We start from the raw sequence: 23,774 nt of genomic DNA, 5'->3' as shown, positions 1-23,774 counted from the left end.
TTTAATATATTTATTAATATGAATTTTCCAGAATTTGATTTTATTTATTTGAATTGCGTTTCTTTCGGAGGAATACTTTGCAACCCAGACTACGATGCGTTTGAAAATTGCATTTATTAAAAGAGAAAATACAGTAAAGCACAGTTAACACGCCTTTCAATGTTCCGTTCAGAAAAGATATATATAAATAGGAGAGATGTATAACCGACATTTTAACTTAGGATGACTTGCATACACTGCTTTAAACAGTTTTACAATTGTGCCCATTGCTTTACACAATTTTATCCTACATTTAGCTTCTTAAATGTTATTCATATTTTAGTCAAATATTTTATTTTTGAAATCGTAAGAATCAAATATCATAAGATTAAAAGGTTTTAAATTTAAAAAAAAAAATACGAATACTAAATTTTACCCAAAAATTTATTTTTTCTTCTCTTTTTCTTCAGGCATTCTACTTTATTCTTGCTCTTTTTCTTTAGGCATTTCGCAAGTATATTAAAAAGTATCCAAATTTTCGAAATATCTTGATATTTCTGACAATCATTTTAAATAAATTTATCGCCTTCCATTTCATAAAGGCCCACAAACGGCCGAGAGGTAAAGTCGCTGAAACCTGGTAGTTCGCTCCGGGGTTCGAATCTCGGTAAACGGGCTGGTTGCATGGGCGTTTTCGTGTATTTTCTTATGTGTACTGTGTATGCCAGCTGGTTTCCCTTAAAAAGTTCTTCACAAAGGCATCCTTCCTTTTAGGCAGATACCCCTGCTTTGACGTAACTTAATAATCCAATTCAATCCATTTCATCAATATTTGGTCAGAGCCTTTATCAGTCTTTAAAGGCTAAACATTTTAAAGGTATGAGATGAAAGGAAAGACTGGTTTCATCAAGAGGTTTTGGGGAGGGATGCCTTCGTGGGGGACTTTCTAAGGGAAACTGGCTCGCATGCACGTTACACATGGGGAAAACCACGAAAATGCCCATGCAGCCAGCCCGTTCGCGGGATTCGGACCTCGGATAGAATTACCAGCGTTCAACGACTTTACCGCTCGGTCGCTGTTTCATCAGGAGGAAAAAAAAAAAACATCTTTAGGTGACATCCACATACATCACTGGATAAACTCCTGAATCTTCAAATAATTCGAATAAGAAAACCATGGGATTCTCCATTTATGATATGATATGATGTTCTATAACGTAATTTAAATTTATACAACCATATAGTTTAAAACCAGTCGCTCTTCACTTTAATCTGCAATGACGACAAGCTCAATTGATGGTATTTGCTGGCGTACACGTCCAAGTGTTTTTTCTTTGAACACATAAATTCTTTGAAATATCCTGAAAGTATATTCAAAAGCATCCAACTTTTTGAAATATCTTGGTATGTCTGACAGCAAAATTTCCCTGCAAATTTTTGCTTACTTTTCTCCCTAATTTTCTTCTTTCCTTCTACAGTTATTTTTCAGTGCACACACAAGAAAATTAAGATTTTTCGATTGCTAGACTTCCATAAATTTTGCATTCTTGTCAATTTTTTAAAATATCAATTACATGAATTGCGTTTCAGCTGAAGACAGCTTTTCATTTTCTAGTCATTTTAACTATAAATAAAGTTTAAAGCGAAGTCCAAAGGATAAATATTTTAATTAAAAGATTTTTGCTAAATGACAAAGAAATAAAATAGTCCAGCAGGGTTTATTCTGTACCACAGAGTGACCCGATTCTTATATCGGCTGAAACAATCTAAATCATATTAAAGATCATTTTTTATACAATCTATAACGCGAGAGAAAAATTAGCTTCTTGAAACATGCTTTCTAAGAGGATTAATATAAAAGATTATATTCATATATATTTTTTTAAAGCTGGGACTTGAACCAAACTCTCAAATTTTTAAAGTTTAATTTACATGGTGGTTATAATTAAAGTTCCAATTAGAAATGGTCATAAAAGGAAAATTACCGTACCAAATGTTATCAAACTTGGGAATCGTGTAAAGGAGGTTATGGGAATTTATTTTCCCCGAAAAAAAAAAAAAAAAAAGAGTTCAAAAACTCACCACCAGGGGAAACATGGCGCTGTATACAAGGTTGATAAATGAAATAAGACACGAAAACATCTGTTTAAAACGTGTTTAATATTTTCCGAAACGTGTTACAAAGCATGTTCAATGTAGCGTCCAGCATTTTCCGAAAGCAAGTTAAATCCTGTTACTGCATTCTCAAGAGCAGCTCTTAGCATATCAGGAGGAATGTTACGGACATGTCAGTGTATCACATTTTTCATTTCTGCCAAACTGTTTAGATTATCACCATAAACAGTGCTTTTGAGAAAACCCCATAGCTAAAAGTCACAGAGGTTGAGGACTGGTGGGAAGAGGGGAAGTGTTGGCCTATAAGACGTTCATTCGTGAAATGTTGCCTAAGTAACTGTGCGACACACGTGAGGTGGGGCCCAGCCCTGCATAAAAATAGTAGTATCTAAAATGCCACGTTAACTGCAGTTCATGTATCACGAAACATTTTAACATTGACTCTAAGTGAGCTGCAATCACAGTAGTCCAGCTGTCGACTGCACTTCAGAGAAAAATGGTTCAGTTATTAAACTAGCTGTCATTCAACACTAAACGGTGTGGAATGACTGCTATGCAATCGAATGCAATAGGAGAATGCAATGGAACTAGATAGATAACATGAGGGATTTCTTTAGCCCAAATCGATTAAAAGCGTTTTGAATCAATATCTTCATGTTTTACGGCCGAATTCAGGCTTCAAAAATTACAAATTAACGATCTGTAAGAAAACGATTTCCAGATTGTACGCACTTGTGCGAGTGATTTGGGATCTCACATTTTCTAATCGCTAATTCATGGTTTTCACGGATGAATTTCTCACTTACACGGACGAATTTCTCACTACACTTTTATGACCGTTTTAATGTGGAACATTAATTATAACCACTCTGTAAATTATTAAATTTTAATTTGAAGCTATGCGTTATATGTATACCATGCGTAAATTTTTCGCTTTTATGGAAAAATAATGAATCGAAGCAAGTATACTTAGGATAATGGACCAAAACTGAAAAAAATTCCCCTCCCCTCGAAAATAAAATATTGAAATTCAACCTTGAATTTATTGGGTTATCGAAATATTTAATTTGACTTATCTTCTAAGTCCTAGTTCCGACAATTCCGTCAAAAATTCCGAATTACTTAAGCTGAAGTAAAAGATTTAGTATATATTCACTGTATGTTAGTAAAGTAATCAGAGTGTAACAAAAATAGATTATAGAATTACGCTGATGCAACTTTTTGTCTGACTGCACAACATGTAATGGAAGAGAAGGCTTGTAGAGATCTGTTTTTGACATGCCTCTAAAAGTAGATGTCATACTCCTTTTGTCTCTTCAATATCAAAAAACTTTCCTTTGAGTGGCAACTTTAGTTTTTGGGAAAGAAAAAAAATCACAAGAAGACAAATTTGAAAAACATGCAGGACGATCGAGTACACACACTTATTTTCGGAACATGAGCAGTTCTCCGACTGGTTATTGAATAATGAAAAGATGCATTATCATGCAATACAAAACATTTGGAATACGTTGTCTGACTGAAAACGTAAGATTAAAAGTCATCTGTATAATTCACAGCCATTTACAAATCAACTGCTGGGGCAATTGCAGAATCGTTTTGATCCTGAGCTTGTAAGACAAACCTTATATCACTGGATTTAAACACTTCTTTAATCTTCCGAGAAAGTTCCTTCTTTAGCTCATATTCCAAGAATATTAAGTGAATACAATTTTTGCAAAAGAAATTGAATATTCATTTGCACTACGGCTTGGTAGTTTACTAACGAGTTAACAAAACTTAAATTCTGCTTTTTGTGTCTAAGTATACAACAATATTTTAAATATTTACAAATAAAATATTAAATGCGATTTAATTGGAGCCTCACCAGTTGCCTAGCATTTGAAGATTGTTAAATACTAATTGTTTGTTGCGAAATCTAACCCAGGGTGCATGGTTGGTTTTCGTAGTTTTCTAGGTTCTCTTTACAAAGGTTCTCTATGAAAGCATCTTAACCAAATAGCTCCCATGTTCTTTCTATGTTCAAATAACCAACTAACTTAGTTTAAACGCGATTTCCAAATGAAGCTACTAACAAAACCCGAATACTCATTAAAAATTACTGTCGCAGCTTGCCAATCGGGAGTAACATGAAATTACGGCGCCAATAATTTAATTGCTGTTACGGTACGCTGTTTCTAAATTTAGATGGTCATTCCTTAATTAAATAGTCCACCAGCGGCCGAGCGGTAAAGACGCTGAGCACTGATAGTTCGGTCGGAAGTTCGAATCCCGCGAACGGGCTGGCTGCATGGGCGTTTTAGTGGTTTTCCCCATGTGTAACGTGTATACGAGCCAGTTTACCTTAGAAAGTCCCTCACGAAGGCATCCCTCCCTTTAGGCAGATAGCCCTCGTGTGCTTTGCCATAATTAAATAATCCAAGCCAATCCTTAATTAATATAATTGATTTGTAACTTCTACTAGAGCTGACGGTAAAAATTGAAGTGCAAATAAATAACTTCGTGTGCAATCTTCATTAATATTAAATAAAAAATTTTGCATAGAAAAATATTTGCATTCAAACAGAAAGTTTTTTGAAATATTTGCAATTACTTTATAAGAAGGATTTATTAATAACCGTAATAATTACTTATTATATTACTAATGATTAGGATTCAGTTCTTGACAATTACATTCTAAATTAGAATTTTAAGGATATAATGAAAATACGCTACGCACAAAAATACATTTTAGGATAAAAAATTAGTTGATTTTTTATGTGTTAAAACTTCTTAAATTCATTTAATAAACATCGTATCCTTTGTTAATTGAATCCAGAATGTTGTGTGTCGTTTATATAATTATTCTTAATTGTCCACAGAAGCTGCTGACTTAACCAGCCATTAAGTAGCTGCAGATCATTTCTACATAACCATTGAACTTCCACTAATTCAGTCTCTAGAGGGTTGTATGTTTATATCATAATTTGACTTATATAAATGATTATTCTAAATCTTATGTTTCTTTAAAAATATACTGTGCTTTAAAAATATGGATGATAGTATCTGCCGCTCTTTCAAGCACTTCAAAAGCAACAGTTTGTTTAGAAATAAATTATGCAGTTAATGTCATAAAATATTTTCATAAAATTCAAATAAACATTAAAAGAAAATTCTCAGTTGTAGACAATTCGTTTTAAACGAAGTAAAGTAGCAGACGATAAAACGCCGAAGGTAAAAATTTACTCTTAGAAAAATGTAGTCTTATTTTTTTAAAAAAAAGGAAGAATGAGAGAAATTTAAAAAAATTGTTAAAAATTTGAATAATATCATCTATAATTAAAAAAAATAGATTTTCATATAGTATTAATAAATATTTATTACGCCTTATTGTGGGAAAAAATTTCATATAATTAATTCTTCGTAAAATTTGACTTGAAATTTAAGGTTAAAAATAGCTGTGGCAATTCAGTGTAACAAAAATCCATAGACCACATTTGGCGTTATTATCGCTCAAAAAAAAGATGCCAAATTTCAAAACGCGAAAATATGTAAATTCGTGTATATCTTAGAAAATTTTGAATAAAAAAGTCTAATTTTTTGCAGATATGCTTAAAAATACACCTACTTTATGATGATGGTAAAAATTTTATAGGTTATAATTCAAAATTTTTTTCGAAAAATTTATAAAAATTATTTAAAAATAGAAATTTAAAAAATAAAACACAAAAAATGGGTAAATTTTATTTGGAATGAACCTAAATTTCGAAATGTGAGAGAAAAAATCAAAAACATTTAATAAAAAAAAGAGATATTAATAAATATTTGCCAAATTCAATTAACATTGAGGAGCTAAAATTTTGAGAGCTAATATTTTAAAAACTACTCGTACGATTTTTACAAAACTTGGTATTCTGGCATAATTTGAGCCGTAGAATCGAAATATGGAAAAAAATTGGTATGTTATTTCAGAAAAAGTCCGATTTTGTGTCAAAATACCTATGTTAGAATAGTGCTATATATAGATCTAATATATATCCTAAGTCGCGCTTTCGAGACATGAAGAACGCAGTTTGAATTTTGTCAATCGGCCCAATAGAACGGGAGATATAGCACTGTCCCATTTTTTTTTTTTGAGCAGTGTACATTTCCACCTGAATATGTGCATATGGGAACGCAAATTTGGAATTTGTTTTATTATCGATTTCATAATTTGTAAAACTTTAACAAATTTTTAATTAACAAACTCAACGATTTCAAAGCGAGAAATGGCGACACTATACGAAAAAAAAAACATTCTTATCTCCAGCGCGCGAGAGTGTGTATCGGAAATTCTAAATATGAGCTCATTTTAAAATAATTTTGCGATATTGCAGTTGAAATGAATTTTATAGTTTAAGTGCGGAAAACATGATACTTAATAAATAAAGGTGACACAGAAAACGTTAAAAAAAACGGCCCTTTGGGCGTAATGTAAAATCTGAAATCTTTCAGATTGTTTTCATTTTTAATTGTAAAAATTATTTTTTAACTGTTTTAGCTGTATTTGGTGTTTCAGGTCTTACTGTATTTTACAATTTTTAATGAAGTTGTTTTAAATGTTTGTGTATTTTTGTATATATGAGTTTTTATGTATATTATATCTAACATGAAATTCGAAGAAATAAGTTTAAATGAAGTGCAGCAAAAATTGTGTATAATTTAATATGCCATACAGGGAAGTCATCTGGTGTCCGCATCAGATTTTTCCCATTTGACTTCGCTATATGTTTACTGTCATTTACTCTTAATTGGTACAGTCTTCTTGTCAAAATCAACTCATATTGAAATGTGGTTCGGGCTCAATATTGCTTCGAAGAATACGATAAAAGGTACCTGTAATTTCAGATTCTTTTCATATATATAAATTATTTATAGATAACTGCCTATAGTTTTTAAATACTGTTAAATGCTTTTACTACGATTGAAAAACACTTTGTAATCATTTGAAAAACGTTTTGAAATTATGTGACTAACGCTATTATCAAATGCCGGGAAGCGAAACCCCCGCGGTAACTTTTTTGTCACTCAGTTTAAGCATGTTGATAACTGCTGATTAATCGTTGTCATAATTTGTGAACCCCACCTTGCTAAAATATGCACTTTTTAAAATTATTTTATACTCAGGAATGAAAATTCTAATCTTTATTATAACAGATATTGAGGTATTGCTGGTATGAGGCCACATTCAGCAAGTTATTCTTAAAAAAAGAATTTTAAATTTTTTTATTAATTATTAAAAAATTAAGAAAATCAATAAACATTCCTATTTTAATTTTTATCATAAATTTAATATGACTTATATAAAAGTATATATTTGTGCTTAAAAATGAATGAGAAGATTTGCTCTTTTTCTCTGAAGTTTTTAACTGGTCCATCATTATAAAAAAATGACTTTTTATTTTCATTCCATTCAGCCTAGAGCTAGCTGCTATGAAAATAAGTTGTCATTTTAGGTTTAAGAACTTATAACTATTAGGACATTAACTTAATTTTAATTTTTCCCTCTCTTAAATCAAGTACTATAGAACATCCCAGTCAATGTAAGTAAACTAGCATCAAAGAGAGGCAAAGAGAGGCAGATTTATGCTCAGTTTTATATGCATTAAAAACAAACTTCAAAATTTCGAATCTACAGTAAATTTGCTGATAATTCAATTGAGTTAATAATTTAATTTCTTATTAGTTTAAACTAAATTTGTTAAGAATTTAAGAATCAATTATAACTTTCATTTAGTGCCATAAAAATATGATTTGAAGCAGAAAGAGTAATAATTTTAAATTCTATTATTATATGCAACTGAAAATGCAGCTGAAAACGCAGATTACATATCGCTTAATATCGAAAATGTTGACTGAAGTGCTATATTCTGTACTATTCTCGTCTATGATGTTTAAAAGCAAATATTGATATAATCATCATTGTTTCATTCCCAATCCTTTATTGTAAGTTGTTTTCGCTTTAACTCCATTTTAGGTGGAAATATTTTCCCGTCTATGATAACCGGAACAAAAAAACCTTTTTATAAGAAACATTAATATCTTTCCCCTTAAAATTTTCCATAAAGAAAGAACTGAAGTAAAAGAAAAGGAAATATTCACTCTTCATCAATAGTTACTTTATCGCGATACTCCTACTATACTAATACACTAATTTATATGTAAAGGAAGCAATAAAAATTAATTTATGATGTCTGAGCTTGTTAAATGGCTATTTAGTAATTGTCCTCTAAGAAATGTCTTGCTCCAGTTCCTATTTTTAAAATTCAGTGAACAGAAAAGGACGAGTCTACTCAAAATGTCTACAACCATATAAAACTGCTGCCTTCAACGAACTGGTGCTTTGTGTATTTCCCAACCGACTATTTTCGTTCCACGTCTTGCATACTTCATATCGGATTGTTTTTCTCAGTCGCCATCTTTGTGTCTCCTACAATTAACATAATTTGCTAAGAAATACGACGGATGCCACACAACCCTTCGTGCAGAAATGCGCTTCTTTCAAGCGTAGCTAAATTTAATCCATGGACGTAGAAGGTTTAATATAGAAAGGAAAGAAGTAGGTTAGGTTTATTAGATACTTGATGGTTTCTTTGTTACAGCGGAACAATAATCATATGTTGCCATTGATCAAATGGCTTTAATTGCTTGTAGATAATGATGTTAAAAACATGAATTGACAAATCAAGTAGGAAAAACGAATTTCAGTTTATTAAAAGAGATTTTTGGAAACACAGATGCTTTATTTCTGTATCTCGTGAAAGATTATACTAATATAAATACCTAAAGCATGAATACAATATTTAAAAATTTTGAATACCATATATAATTTTCTCATTATCTTTATGTTCTGAACGCCTTGCAGAAATGCACGATTCATTCCTGAGCTTTTATGATATAAAGAATAACGACTAAAGAAAAAATGGGCGATTGGTTTATAAAAACTTTGTTTGATGTAGTATGATTGATTATCACTGTAAAATCGATTAAAATATGCAATAAAAAAGATATAAAAATTACTCTTTCTGAGTATTGAGGCTTTTTGCAATATGTGAATTTACGCTCTAAGTACGTATCATACTTCTGTTACTTACTACATACATTGGTTGTTTCAGCTTAATTTCACGTCGCTTATTAAAATTGAACACATAAACTAGGGTGTCATTGATGATTTATGCTCTAAGCAAAATTTAGTTAATATGGAAAAACAACACAAAAGAAATAAACTATATAAAATTCTTTATTAAAAGTTTTATCTGTGAGAAAGTAATAAAATTAATTACTTTATAAATCTTCTTTGCTGTTTTTAAAGACTAAATGCTATTTACAGTTTCAATAATAGATAGGATTGGTCAACAAATGTTGCGTCACAGGATGAAATTGTTAATGTTTTGGTTAATGATCTGATTTCAGATATGCACTCAGTGTCTGTTTTAAATCCCCCACAGCTTCGAAAGATTTTCTAGTTGACGTATTTGATAACATGAAAATTATTACTATAAATGCATAAGTATACTGAAATTTAAATTTATACATGTAAGCCCTAAAATTATGAAAAATGTCGTTTTTATTCATGTTTTTAAGCCCTTTCCATATCTTTCCCCCTTTTATACTCCACTTCCAGTTTCCATTTGACTGTAACTCAAAACCGAGCTGTAGGTTTTAATAGCTGATCAAACATTTCCTGTCAATGTCATTAGGTCACACTGTAAATGCCAATTCAATTTACGATAATTTGAAAATTCTCCTATAAAAGATGAAGAGATGAACATTACAAAGGTAAATGTAAAGAAAATTTTTCGGGTGGTTTTAAAAGGTAACTTTTCTTCTTCTTAGATTCAAAGTTATAAATAATCCTGCCGTTTTCATGCGAAATACAGAGCAAAGACAAGAAAATTCACTACACTGAAAAACATATACCCAAAACGAGCACAAGGAACAACAGGAAGGTTAAATACAGAAACAAAATGTACATATCCTTTCTGGAGATAATTTGATTTATAAAGATAGGACTTATGAAAACATGTTGTTTCAACAATAGGTAAAAATGGGTTAAGTTGGACTTAATCGAGAAACGAATTTTCTGATATATGTGTTGGTAAAATAAAAGGTAGTTTTTTTTAACCATGAACTGAGAAATATTTCTGAACAGGAATTCTGACTAGCAGTTGAAATTCTACATGGCAGATTTTCAATAATGCTTGAAAAAAATATCTCTGTTACCTGATAAAACTGAGATACTTTAAAATTGATAAAGAGGAAAGACTCGGAATTTAGTCTATGGTAAATAAAAGAAATTAAATTTTTGGTGTCCTCAGCATTATAAGAGGAGATATCCTCATTCCACCATGCTAAAAATTTCTTATAATGAAAGAACTTCCAATAACTCAATGCTTACATTGATATCTATGCGTAAATTTAAAGTATCTTTAGCTAAGAAATCAGTTCTTTCATTTCTCTAAGATGGCTATGTTTAAACTTTTATAAACAAAAATATGTGTTTTGTTTGCAATAAAAATACACTATATATGCGACTTTTGTGAGCCATGTATGTTTGTACAAGTGTTTGTCGTTCCAGTTCTATGCGATAAAAGTATAAAGATTACATAATTCCAAACTGTACAAAGTATTGCGTTTCAATACCCTGTACTGATACGACATCATAGGTAAGTGATCACCATATAAAAATTGATTGTTCCGAATGTTTAAGTAAATCATATATGTTTCGTATAATAAATCTTTCGATATATTTGTTAAAAGTTGTAAAATATTATGATCTACGATAATTTCATGCATTACAAATATTAAAGACAGCTTTAATGTCAAACAAAATTAAATTAGTAAATATAATTTAAACATGACAAAAATGGTATTATAAATAATTATCACTTCAAATGTTTTAATAAATCATTTTGCCAAGTTAAAAATAAGCTAAGAAAACAAAAATAAAATGTTAATAAATAAGCAAAATCTAAGTTCCGAAAAATAGCAGATTAAAGTAGATGAACCTTAGTCATGGAATTATAAACGTTATTTCTATAATTATTAAAATTTTTTAATAATTAAAAAATGAAGAGAAAATTTTAAAAGATTAACAGATCGTTGTATACAATAATAGTAGAAGAACAGTAATGAACAACAGTAATGCATCATATAATATAATATGTATAGTACAAAAATCTATCTTGTACTTCTTATTTAACAGTTCAGATTTGTATTTTTAACTGTTTTCTTATGATATGTTGATAATACTTGCCAAGGTTACAGTAAATATTAACATTTAAGTGATTTTCAGAAAAAAAAAAAAAAAAACTTTAAAATCTCCAACTCGCTTCTTATTATAATTTTTATCTTAATAACCAAATACAGCGAAAGTGCCTTCACAATTTTTAAAATATACTGTATGAAAATATCTACAAAAAGTATCAACATTACAAAGTGAAACTGACTTAATTTCATCACTATGCAATACAAGTTCTAAAGTGCAAGTGATACTCCAAATGGAGAAAGAATTTTCAATTGGTTTATTTGCAACTCGCAGCCACTTAGATTAGGATCTTCTCAAGCATTCTGAGAATGATTTACACTTTGAAGTACTGTGTGACTAGTTGAATATAAATAACACGATCCGAAAAAGAAACAATTGTCTTTGCTTTGTTTTCTCCTCACCCGAGATGCCGCAGTCAGAAGATTCGGATATCATTCTGAGAGACAAATCACCAATGTAATGGGTTTGGAAAGAATCACTTGTACCCGTCAACACGTCTTCGGTAGCGAAACCAGGAATATTGCTGATGCGGATTCGGTAGGATGCTGCAGGTATGCGTCACCTTTTGAAAACAGCTATCAGGAAATACTCCATTCAGCTCCTTATCTTATCTCTATCAGTGAGTCCACGTATCAAACTATCGCTTTTTGTCAAGAAGAAGGGCAAGCACGCGACAAGCAATTCAATCAACTCATTTCACATGCTGCATTCTGCATTTCGTCACTGCCATGGAAAGGGAAGGATGGTTTCTTATAGCCAACCACCTGCACATCTTCAGTGTGCATGTGATAACTGCGGCTATTAAATAAAAATAAAGCAGAACATTATTAGTAATATGGGACAATTTCAGCAATCTATCTGTTGGAAGGAAAAAATAAAACGATAACACATTTTATAGGATGCAGGATTTCTAGCAATTGACTATTGACGTAACAGTTCAACAATAAGAAATTAGTTGGCTGTTGTATCAAAAGCCTGAAATGCAGCATTTCGGACTTAAAAATTTTAACTTTTGACATCAAAAAAGTAAAATAATCATTTAAGCCATAAATCAAATATCAGCAAAACGAACAGAAATTGAATTGAATAAATGACATATAAATTAGCGTATTCATTTTTAAATTCTTGAAATGAGAATGAAGGATGCAAAAAAGTAATGAATAAAAGATTTCGGTTTATTAATTACTGCAAAGCACTCGAGAGAGAGCTATCTGCCTAAGGGGAGGGTGCCTTCAAAGAAGACTTTCTGGCTCGTATACACATGGGAAAAACTACTAAATTGCCCATGCAAGCCAGCCCGTTCGCCAAGATTCGAATCCCGGAAACAGCTAACAACGTTCAGCGACTTTACCGTTCTGCCGCTGGTGGGCTATATATACGAGTCGCAGAAAGAAGATATACTTGCCTCTTACTTAAAGTAGTTTTCAAACTATAAGTTGTCTCCGTAAATAAACAGCAAATAAACCATTCATCAAATATCAGCAAAAAGCACAGAAAATGAACTGATTTAATGATTCTTTATTAACCTTTATGTTTAAATACATAAATTTAAAATTAGCCTCTTCTTTTATAAATTCTTGAAATAGAAATGAACGGTGTAAGTAGAAAAAAGTTATTCACAGGAAGAAGATACACTTGCCTTTTATTTCACGAAGTTTTCAAACTGTAAATTGTCTTTGTAAACAAAAAGCATTCCATTGTTGAAAATTGTGTTCTTGAGAACTTTATATAACTGTAACAGAGCCGAGCTTTGTATAAAAGGGATATGAGCTATGATTTAGCATTCACATATACCTTTTTCTGAAAATTCAATTCAATATTTAATTTAAAATATGTTTTGGCTGCTGAAATGCATTAGTTGTAAACCTCTCTTGAGGGCTTTTCATCCCCTGCGTATTGCCAAATACTAGTTGCATAAATTGTAATTTTGTAATTACGTTGTAAAATTTTTAACTTCCAGTTTTTACAGTTTAATTTTAAAGTAATCAATGGAGGATAGAAAAAAACTTTCCCGAGAGGAGGTCCGCCTACCTTCAACTCCACGCTGGTTCAGAACAGAGAGGAGCTGTGTCTGCAAAATCAAAAAGAACGTTATTAGTTGACATGTCAATTAGCTTCTACACTTATACTAGATAGAACAGAAATGATAAGTTTGAAGTGTTTATTACGCAAAATGTACATTTTATGAGTTTAAAAACATCGTCGTCAAAAATATCGTGGTAAAAAATAAAGTACCTACAAATCATCGCATGACGTGAACATCGCACACATGCGTTTTCAGGTTTTGAAAGTTGTAAACACATGTGCGTATAAAGATCATAGAGCGCAAGAAAGAAAAAGGCATTCTTTTACTTCTATATTTCATATATTTGAACGAACTAATAAATTTTTGCTGAAAAAAATAAGGAGGAAACTTAAGCATTTAAAAATTTAAAATCTGTTGAAAATTAATGCAACTTAAAAAGCTTAGTAGAATTTAAATTTATATAGTTAATTAACAAACGTCATTAATAAATTAAGCATAAATGTCATAAGTTTAAATGGTAATTTTTCATGAAAATACAGTCTAAAAATGCTTCGAGAAAGGAAGATAAATAACTGCATGAGGTTACCTCTATAAAAATTGCTTAGTTAATGATCAAATTATTTTCTTTCACATTTGTTAATCTGATGTTGTTTTAATAAAAATTATATATGTTGTTTTGTTTCCGTTTATTCTTAAAGTGTCGTTAACATTTTCATGTATAGTGTGCAATAAAGGTTTTGGATATCGGTTTGTTAGTTGCGATAAAATTCAGTTACATAATATGTCACTTTGCGATTTGAAAAACGGTTGTTTTCTTCTCGACGTTTTCGTCCGCGTTGTTTTTGCCGAGATGTTGTAACCAAAATAACACGCCAAACAAGTATTCATTTAGAAGTCAAGCAACAAAAATCATTTATTTGCAAATTTTTTTATTTGAATATTTTCACAGCACAAGTTTCGATGATTTTTTCGAATCATTATCCTCAGTTGCCAAATTTGGCACGAGTCTAAGAAGAGAGTGTCGCATTCCTTTTACCTCTTCAATGTCAGAAAAACCTTTCCTTGAGTTTTGGTAAAAGAAGATAATCGCAGGGAGACAAGTCTAGAGAACATCCTGGATGACTATTTATTTTCAAGACATATTCATTTTCAATGACATATTTATTTTCAAGACAGAGAGGTTATTGACAAGTGGGACGATTACAACGGTTCCGAATGAATAACGTCTGCCTAATTCTCAGCTATTTGAGTCAGCTACTTAACATTTAAAATTGTAGCATTGCTTCATCACCTCAGCTTGAATATTAAATTTAAAGTAATCTAAATCAAACTATCTGTTTAATCTTCCCATGGTGAATAACGCAGGGAGATAAACATCTCGTCTTTAACTTAAAGAAATAAGTGAACAACTTATTTCTCTAAGTTAAACGTAGAGAAATAAGCCAAGTGAACAAATTAACAGCAAATGCAACTGAACATTCGCTTCGCACTACGACTAGTAATTTAAAAACTACGGCTTGGTAGATTAAAAACTAATGCGTTAACAAAACTCAGTGAACGCTTATGTCTGTGAATATAGTATTAATAGTTTAAATATTTCCGAATCAAACAGTAAATTAGAATCTGCACGGCTACTATTAAAACCAGACACCAGAGTTAATATCCTGCAAACTCTATTAGACAGATAGCGAATTTGCTGTACGTCTTAAAGAACTCAAAATATATAGAAGAAGGTTTAATTTTAATTAATATACAAGAAGTATGCTTGATTTTACAATATCTTTTTTATTTTAGTCTCAATTTGAATATAAAGGCACAACTTGTGCTATAAATGAAATTTCCATTACTTGTGAATTTTCTAACTTAATAGAACAGGCAATTAAATTTGAACGTTATAATGTAGGGTAAAACTACATATTAAATATAATAAGTTGGCTCAAATATTTTACCAAAGCATATTTAAGGCATCGGCTAGCAAGAAAGCTAAAGCTGGATTATCATTTTTAGAAAGAGCTGGCTAAAAAAATACTAATAACAAGATACGTCTGCAAGAAACTCTCTCAACCAAACATTCAAAACATTCAGCTTAAGCACATACAAGGCTAATTTGCATTCTGATGAGATATACGGAAAAGAAAAGTTACAGTAAAGAATTTGTGATAGTTAATTCAATTTCTGTTTTGATCGTAAGCTCTAATAAATTAATTCCTATTGAGAAAAGGAACATATATCTATACAATTCACAACATTAGAGTATAGATGCAAAGCTAATACAAAATATGGACAAGTTTGTGTACACATTTTAACAATATATGTTTGCGTACATTTAGTTTTGCTGCATAATTGTTCGATTAAGTTTTTAGTTTACGAAATGTAACCTGTAAAACTGATCACAACTTGCTAATTGTTCAGGTAGAAATGAAATATCAAATTTACCTTATTTCGTGCTGAAGATGATGAACTTTACAATCACTTTTTTCTTTCTTCCCCTATTTATTTTTCTATTTTCATCTCTCTCTCTCTCTCTCTCTGTTTCTCTCTTTTTTAGAGCGAACAATATACCTGACATACGAAATTTGTTTCGAGGCAAAAAAGCTATAAAATTATCTAAATTTTACTGTAATAGAATGACAGAAAAGAAGAGAACAACTATATGAGTAGTTAAAACGAAAAACTAAAGGGCTGAAGAAGGCAGATGAACAGGGTAATGAAATGTCCTATAGGGCATTAGCGCTGCAGATGACAGATGAACAAGGTAATGAAAAGTCTCTTATAAGGCATTACACTGAAAACTCAAAAGTCTGTTTCAAACCAGGAATTATCACAGCATCAAAGAGATCAGTAAGTAATAAAATATACATTTATATGAGCATATATTTGACAACAAGTAGTGCATTTTATAAGCATATTAAAATAAAATATTTCCACATAAATTTATTTTCAAACCTTTCTTATTTGATTCCAAACTTAGTTTTTCGTTCTCTTTAGAAAACATATAGTTTATGAAAACGATTTAAAAATCAGTTAAGAAGATAGATTACTTTTCTAATAAATTAATTTTCTAATAAAATTACTTTTCTAATAAAATAAAAGTAACTTAATTTTTATTTCCTCCTGATTCTTAATTTGTGCCATTGGTTCTTTTTAATTAATCTTTTTTTCAAACCTTATTTCTGTTTGTTTCGTCTTCGGATCGCTTTCTTGGCAAACAGCCCTGAAGTAATGGCGAGACGAGTCTCTGAAGCGGTCTCTTTGTCGGAGGTTTTTCAAAAAACGAATTATAAATTAGGAGTTGATGCTCGCTATCTTCAATTTGTCTTCCAGATGTATAAAAAACGAAAACACCTTGACATTTTCTTCCTGTTAACGGTTTATAAGGAGCGCCCAGTAAACCACAGCGAGTAATAGTTAGTGACATTACTCGAAATGAAACTGTATAAAACGAATTCTTGATGTACATTGCAGTGACTTAAAATCTGAACACTCTATAATTACCAGATTTCAACAGCGAAATAAGGTATAAAAGATAAAAGCACGATTCTAGCTAGTACGGCAACTATTACAAATAAAGGTATTTTACATGTTAGCAATTCGTTTTAGGATATTAGTCTTAAAACATATAAAATTTTCACTAATTTATCAGGCCAACATCAAATATAAAGTTGATAAATTATTCTGTTATTTTACATTCGCAACCATTTTGTGGCTTTTAACATATGCATTTCGATGCTCTTCAACTGCTGGAAAGTGGTCATTTTATTAAAATACCTGGTGTGGACATCACATGACTTCCTTGTACGGCCTATTAAATTATACACATCTTTTACTTCATTTAAACTGATTTCCTCGAATTTCATTAGAGATATATTTCTCATTCAATGAATTTAGTTTTCATTTCACGGCAAGGTAAAAATACATAAAACCACAAAACTCCTTCAATAAAATTTGTAAAATTCAAAAAAACCAAAAACACCAAATACAGTTAAAAACAATTAAAAAATAATTTTTACGATTAAAATGAAGAGTTCCTATGCCAAAACAAAGAATTCGGCCAATGTGAAAATAATTTCGGTGTCTAAAACAGAAAGTTAACTTTTGGTTCTACTGTGCAAAAGGATACTGAAGTTGATGCACCAACTGATTTGATTATCTATTCTACTAAGAGTTTCCAGTGTAACAAATAGCCTCCAGTTAGGTTAAGGCTACTTACACTTTTAAATTGTTGATAATTCTACAACTATTGTATGCACATTAACTGAAGGAATAAAAACCTTAACCGGCAAATAAGACCAATATAATTCAACAACTTTTTAAGCAAATAAATGCACATTTTGTCAGTATACAAGAATACAAATACTGAGCTCACACAGATGGGTAATACGGTGGGTATATAGTATATATATATATTTAATCAAGTATCTTGTAAGTTTTACTACATAATTTGGCTATTCACTCAAAATTTCTAAAGAGACTATTGTATTAGCGAAAATGCTTCATTCAGAACGAGTTCTTTGGTACTCTAATTTGGCTTTAGTGTCTCAAGTTTTCTAAAAATCCAATCACTTAACGAAACTACAATGTTGGCCTAACTTAATTTGCCAGTTTGGCATCATCATTCTTACTTAAGTAAAAGACGAAACACCTTTGCATTCATTAATTATTGCTCATTGAACGGAGATTGGTTTGTTCCCCTTAAAATGTCAACTAATTTCCGATCAATGACGATAATTACTTGGTTTATTTAATTTCTTTTTCAAAGTTTAAATTTTTATTATTCATGATTTAAATTCAAGTCCCCTTAAAAAGTTTTTTCATGATTTACATTCTAGTTGTTTTAAAAACAATTTTCGGAATTAAACTTCCAACTTCTGGGTTCCTTCATTTTGATACATTCAACTAAATTTATATTGAGATAATATAACCAATATTTCTTTAGTAAATAAATTATTATTTTCTTACTTCGCAGTTATTGCGCAAGTATTAGAAAAACCTTTTTTCGATTTAAATGAATTTTAGTTCATTCAATATATATGTATTACGAATTTTGTACATAGATAGATAATTGTAGTTGCAATTATATGTGAATGTTGTACTTTTCTGTGTAATATAACGTGAAAAACTGAGAGAGGAGAAACTATGCCGAAACGTTGTACAGGGGTAAGTCTGGTTAATATTCAGTAAAGACGTAGCTCCGTAATTTGGCGAGATATCGCCAAGCTGCCAATAGATTTGGCGAATGATTTTTGTCAGCAAATTTGGCGAGAAATTTCCAAAATTCGCCAAACTTGGAGATATTTTAGTCCCTCTATCACCGTATTAAGTATTGTTATTGAATAAATGTAATTGATCACTGTATTAGCTGTAACCGCATTTCTACCCACATAGTGCCTTCCAGTAATTTCGGGAAGCAGAATGTATTAGAAATATTTCGGTAGCCGGGTAAAAACTGTATAAGGCCGGGTGACAGCATCTGCTCTCAGTTGCTGTTGTTAGCTGTTAGCTCAGTGTGAGTTCCAAGTATGGCTTCGCTCGTTAGCTGCTTTTTGCATTCTCTTGTCGCTAACGTTCACAGTAAACGTAGCTACTGATTGTACTCCGTAATTATTGTGATGAGTTTTACGACTATTTTTGTGGGAAGTTCAAGATCTCTGAAGGGTTTATTTTCGTAAAATAAATTTTATCAATTTATCATCGGAGCTGTGTGCATTTAATCTATTGCGAACCCGTACGCGTGCAACAATATATACATATACGTTTGTTGCGGTCGATGCAACGAAAGTCGGAGGTGCATAACTACATGTTATAGCCCAGTCCCATATATAAAATTTCCCCGTTTTAAGGTTATTCTCTTTTGATTATGCGAAACACATATGTACGTACAGACGTCAAGAAAATGTTTTTCTGAATCCATTTTAAATTCATTTTACAATCCATTGCGGAAAATAGAGTCCATTATTCTGTTCTAATGTATAGATATCATGCAAAAAAAGTCATTCAAATGGATTTCAGAACTTTCAAAATGATTGTTTTTGGTGAAATATGATACCTGAAATTTTTCGTGATTACAATACTTCCTTTACTTCGTACAAGTACGTAAAAATTGCTGGAAGTTTTCGAACATCCAGTCTAAAGTTAAAGTTAATTCTTGTATGTATATATAATAATAAAGATTAAAGTTGAATACGTTTGGAGGAAGCACATTCACCACTCATAGCCATCTAAATCAGTCCTTTAAATCAAGCGTAGTATAATCAAATAAATAAGCAAGTAGCAAATATACTAAATTGACGCAAGCAGCTCGACTAGAGCATTAAGGGAAAGATGCAAGCTTTCCCCAAAATAACTATTCCATAACATTAATCATTAGTCATTTCATAATCATAATCAGAAACATTTAAAATGGCGTAAAACAGACTGCAAAATTTTATTATATTGAAATACAGATAAACTACTAATTTAGAGCTTTTGCATATTTTTTCCCGATAATCCATTTTATCCAACATGCGTGACAGTGCGCAACGATCAACTAGAGCTATAATATCCATGACACATTTCAGAAGATCCTAGAGATTAGAGAAGACTGGAACTAAAATGACAATATCCTTGACGAACCTCTACAAGCAAAACTTATTCATCCCAATTGATGAGCTATGCACAAATAATCTGCGTCTCGGAAATTCTCACACCACTGCTTGATATTGCTGACGTTAAAGTTTGTTAATGATTATGGCAGATATTATGAAGATTATCTGCCTAAGAGAAAGAATACGTTCTTGGAACACACTCGTTAGTTGCTGAGCAGCAAGAGCGCTAGACGCTCTAACTCGAGTTCTGGACGAAAGGACTGGTTGCATGGGGTTTTAGTTTTCTGCCATGGATAATACGAATACGAGATAGTCCGCTTTAAATAGTCTTCCACAAAGGCCACCCATCCCCTTAGACAGATTCTTCTTGTACCTTTTAACAGTCAAATACCCAACCTTCTTGACGAACTTTCGAAGGCAAAATGGCTCGTATTTACATTACACAATGGATGGTAGCAACATTAAAACCCGAAGCAGCAAACCCTTTGTTGATATTTGAACTTAAGTTTACCTAAGTTAATGAACCTAAGTTGGTATAGTTGGTATAAGTTGGAACCTAAGTTTACCAAATTAGTTCAAGTTTACTAACTACCATAGTTCAGTAGTCTTGTGCATTCGGCTACTACTGGATCTGACTTTGTTGAAAGAAGCACTATCTCCTAGAATTCTACTCGAAATATTGCAGTGTAAACAGAGGAGGTTTTCATGCAATCCAAAAAGCAAAACAATTTTTCGCATTAAAACTGACCTTCTCTTCGCTACTCTTTCAATGTTTCTTACGTTATATATATTGTCTTCAGATCAAATTATTAATTACTTGCATTATTATTATCGCATATTTTAATGAGATACATTAAAATATGCATTCTACCAATATTCAGATTTATTCATATTTTTCACAGCAAACATATATACTTCAAATCAGATGATAAATTTGTTAGGTACCAAAAAAGGGGAAAATGTTTTATCGAATAATTTTTTTTTAAGTTATGAATTCATTCTGAAAAATGATTTTCTTTTTAACAAACGTTTTTTTGAAAAAACAGTGAATGCATGGGAATCAAACAACCCTTTCTTGTTTTAATAGTAACAAAAATACCTTATATTCATAACCTAAAATAAATCCTGAAGAACATTGCTCTTTTTGTGACCGAAGCTCATTACATCAGATGTAAAAGAAACCATAAAGTGGAAGAGTGTAAAGTTTTATAAATGCTTCTCGCAAATAGTATACGATAAGGTAAAGTTATAAAGTATTTTCCCCACTTTCCTAGCGTGCCTTCGTGGTGTAGTGGTTCTGCACCTGGGCCGGTATTCCAGAGGTCCGTGGTTCAATTCCCGGCGAATGTGGTTGCTAATTTTTCATTTCTCCTACTTCCAAAAAATCGAAATGTCTCTACAGTGGCACCCGAACTAAAAGGGTGTTAGATGAGGATTCTCCACACCCAGAATTTGGAAATTGGGTCCTCTGAAAACCCCAGTCGCCCTTTAGAAAGGGGAGTATAAAAGGTATTTCTCCCACTTTCCTAGTGGGCCTTCGTGGTGCACTCTGGGCCGGTATTCTAGAGGTCCATGGTTCGATTTCTGGCGAAGGTGATTGCTAATTTTTCCTTTCTCCTGGTTCAAAAAATCCCAATATCTCTACTAAGTGATCAGCTACCAAGGACTTTACTACAATATCACACTTCATGGTATGCCCCGTATTTTATAGATAGTTCCAGATTTTTCAAGCAAATGATATGACTTTTGATAGACTGCTTTATATTATTATAGAGAAATGGGATACAAAATACGTTCGATTATCAAATAATTTTAGATTCCAGTCATATATTTTAGAGAAATTGCCATGTCTCTTGAAAGAATAATCTGTGAAATAAATTCTAAGTTGCTATTCATATTTTGCTTTAGCAAAATTGACAGGGTAACTAAGCCACCTTCCAAATTTTAAACTGATCAGCTTTGGAAAATATTGTGAGGAAAAAATGCAGGTAAGCTTAACATTCTGCAGGCAATGCGTGTTTTGACTAAGGAGAATTCTCTGATAATAATTTCTTCAAGGAAATATTGCTTTTGTAATGAACGTCTGAAAAATTCAACAACTGACCAAGAATAAAAATTAAATTGAGCAAAATGGGCAGAAAATGTTTTTATTTTTAAAACAAGAATGTTTATTCCGAATCTTTAATATTAATAATTGAACTCTGCTCTGGGAACAAATACAGCATTAGTTACACGCATTTCGGTATTAACTACAGGAAACTTCTTATAGTATTTTAGAATAGAAGTTTTGAGAATATAAACAAATATCGTTCTTGAATATTAGTCCTGTACTTTAAGACAACTACCTTCACAGAAAATCATGCTGACTATCATTTTAGGAAATTTTTCACTGTAGAAAAAAAGTCAGTTAAACGTGCTATTCTATAAAATAAGTAATAATATGATACCTAACAGTTTTTTCTCAAAATTTACTTTTCATGGATTGGTTTGAAAACATAGTATTCATCCTCGTTTCCAATGCTGATTTAGGATCGACTGAGCCAGAGAGAACAGAATTCTACAAACATCTCTTTTTTTATTAAGAAAACAAATACAAAACTCCTCGTATTCCATGAAGTATTCTTCGAGGCTTACATATGTAAGTAGACAACTCATAATACAAGGAGATACAGTATGCATTCAACAATAGAAACATAATATCTAGGTCTGGAGAAAGCAAATAAAAAGTACAAATATTTTTATAATAAAAATACTAGAATATATCCATGAACAATTAAACTATTTTAATATTCCTATAAAAGAAAATAAACCAACTTAATAATAACACAATAATAATAAAAATAAAATAATACTTAAAAACAATACTGATACAAAGGAAATATGCTAAATCAACAATACAATACATCAATGCATAACGTAACCATACATAGACGATACGCAAAATAATACAATGACACATTAAAGATTCAAATCCAGTCATATAAATAATAATACTGAAACCTCAAATAACAAAGATCGTAGAAAGCAGGAGGCTAGCAAATAGAGAACTACCCTAAACTCACTTTAAATGCAACTTCTGGCACTCGCATGCAACCTACAATGTAATAAAATATGTTCCACATCTTCCACAGCATCGCCGCAAGCACAGAGTCCACTAGTAACAATATTGAAATGAAGCAAAAAGTAAGTTCCAAAACTTCCATGACCGACCAAAATCTGAGTAAGTTTATAATCCGGTTGAAAGTGCCTGCACTTACGTCGTTGAAACACATATGACACAGTATTTCTAAAATTTTTTGTTTTGGAAGAACCCTTAAGTTTTATTTTAGAATAACTTAAATCCTATGCATAAAAATGTAGGTCTGCAGCTATCGACACATTAGTTGAATGAAAAAACTGTAGGTACAATAATCCTAAAATTCTCGATGATACATTGATTAAAGAATTTTTCCGCAGATTCTTTACGTTAGAATGAGCAGATTCTTTAATCTTAATTTGTCAACCATACAGTATGCATTAGCCTATGTTTCTTAGGCATAACTTATTTCTTTGCTAAAAAAATGCATACTCTACATGTATTGTTTATTCGGTTATTTTAAATCAAATAATTAATATATTCTTTCTATTCAAGTAATCAATTGTTTAAGTTTATGAAGCCCTAACCGGATATTCCAATGTCCTTTAGCCTTTCTAGAGTCATTAGGTTTATTTTGAAGTAGAAATCATGAAAAATGAATAATGCCCTCCCCGGGACGCGAACCACGTACCTCTCAACAATGCGCCG

At 31.2% G+C, this 23,774-nt stretch overlaps 1 protein-coding gene across 1 annotated transcript in view; it reads left to right on the top strand.

Moving 5' to 3' along the window:
- Positions 1-23,774, top strand: part of LOC146999541 (uncharacterized) — a 385,339-nt gene that overhangs the window by 172,925 nt on the left and 188,640 nt on the right. The window lies entirely within an intron of this gene.

This window comes from Stegodyphus dumicola, chromosome 1 (assembly GCF_044657685.1).
Source record: "Stegodyphus dumicola isolate Sdum_Otavi_A_Nest chromosome 1, ASM4465768v1".
In the NCBI taxonomy this organism is placed as follows: domain Eukaryota; kingdom Metazoa; phylum Arthropoda; class Arachnida; order Araneae; family Eresidae; genus Stegodyphus; species Stegodyphus dumicola.
This window is presented reverse-complemented; position numbering and strand designations above follow the sequence as displayed.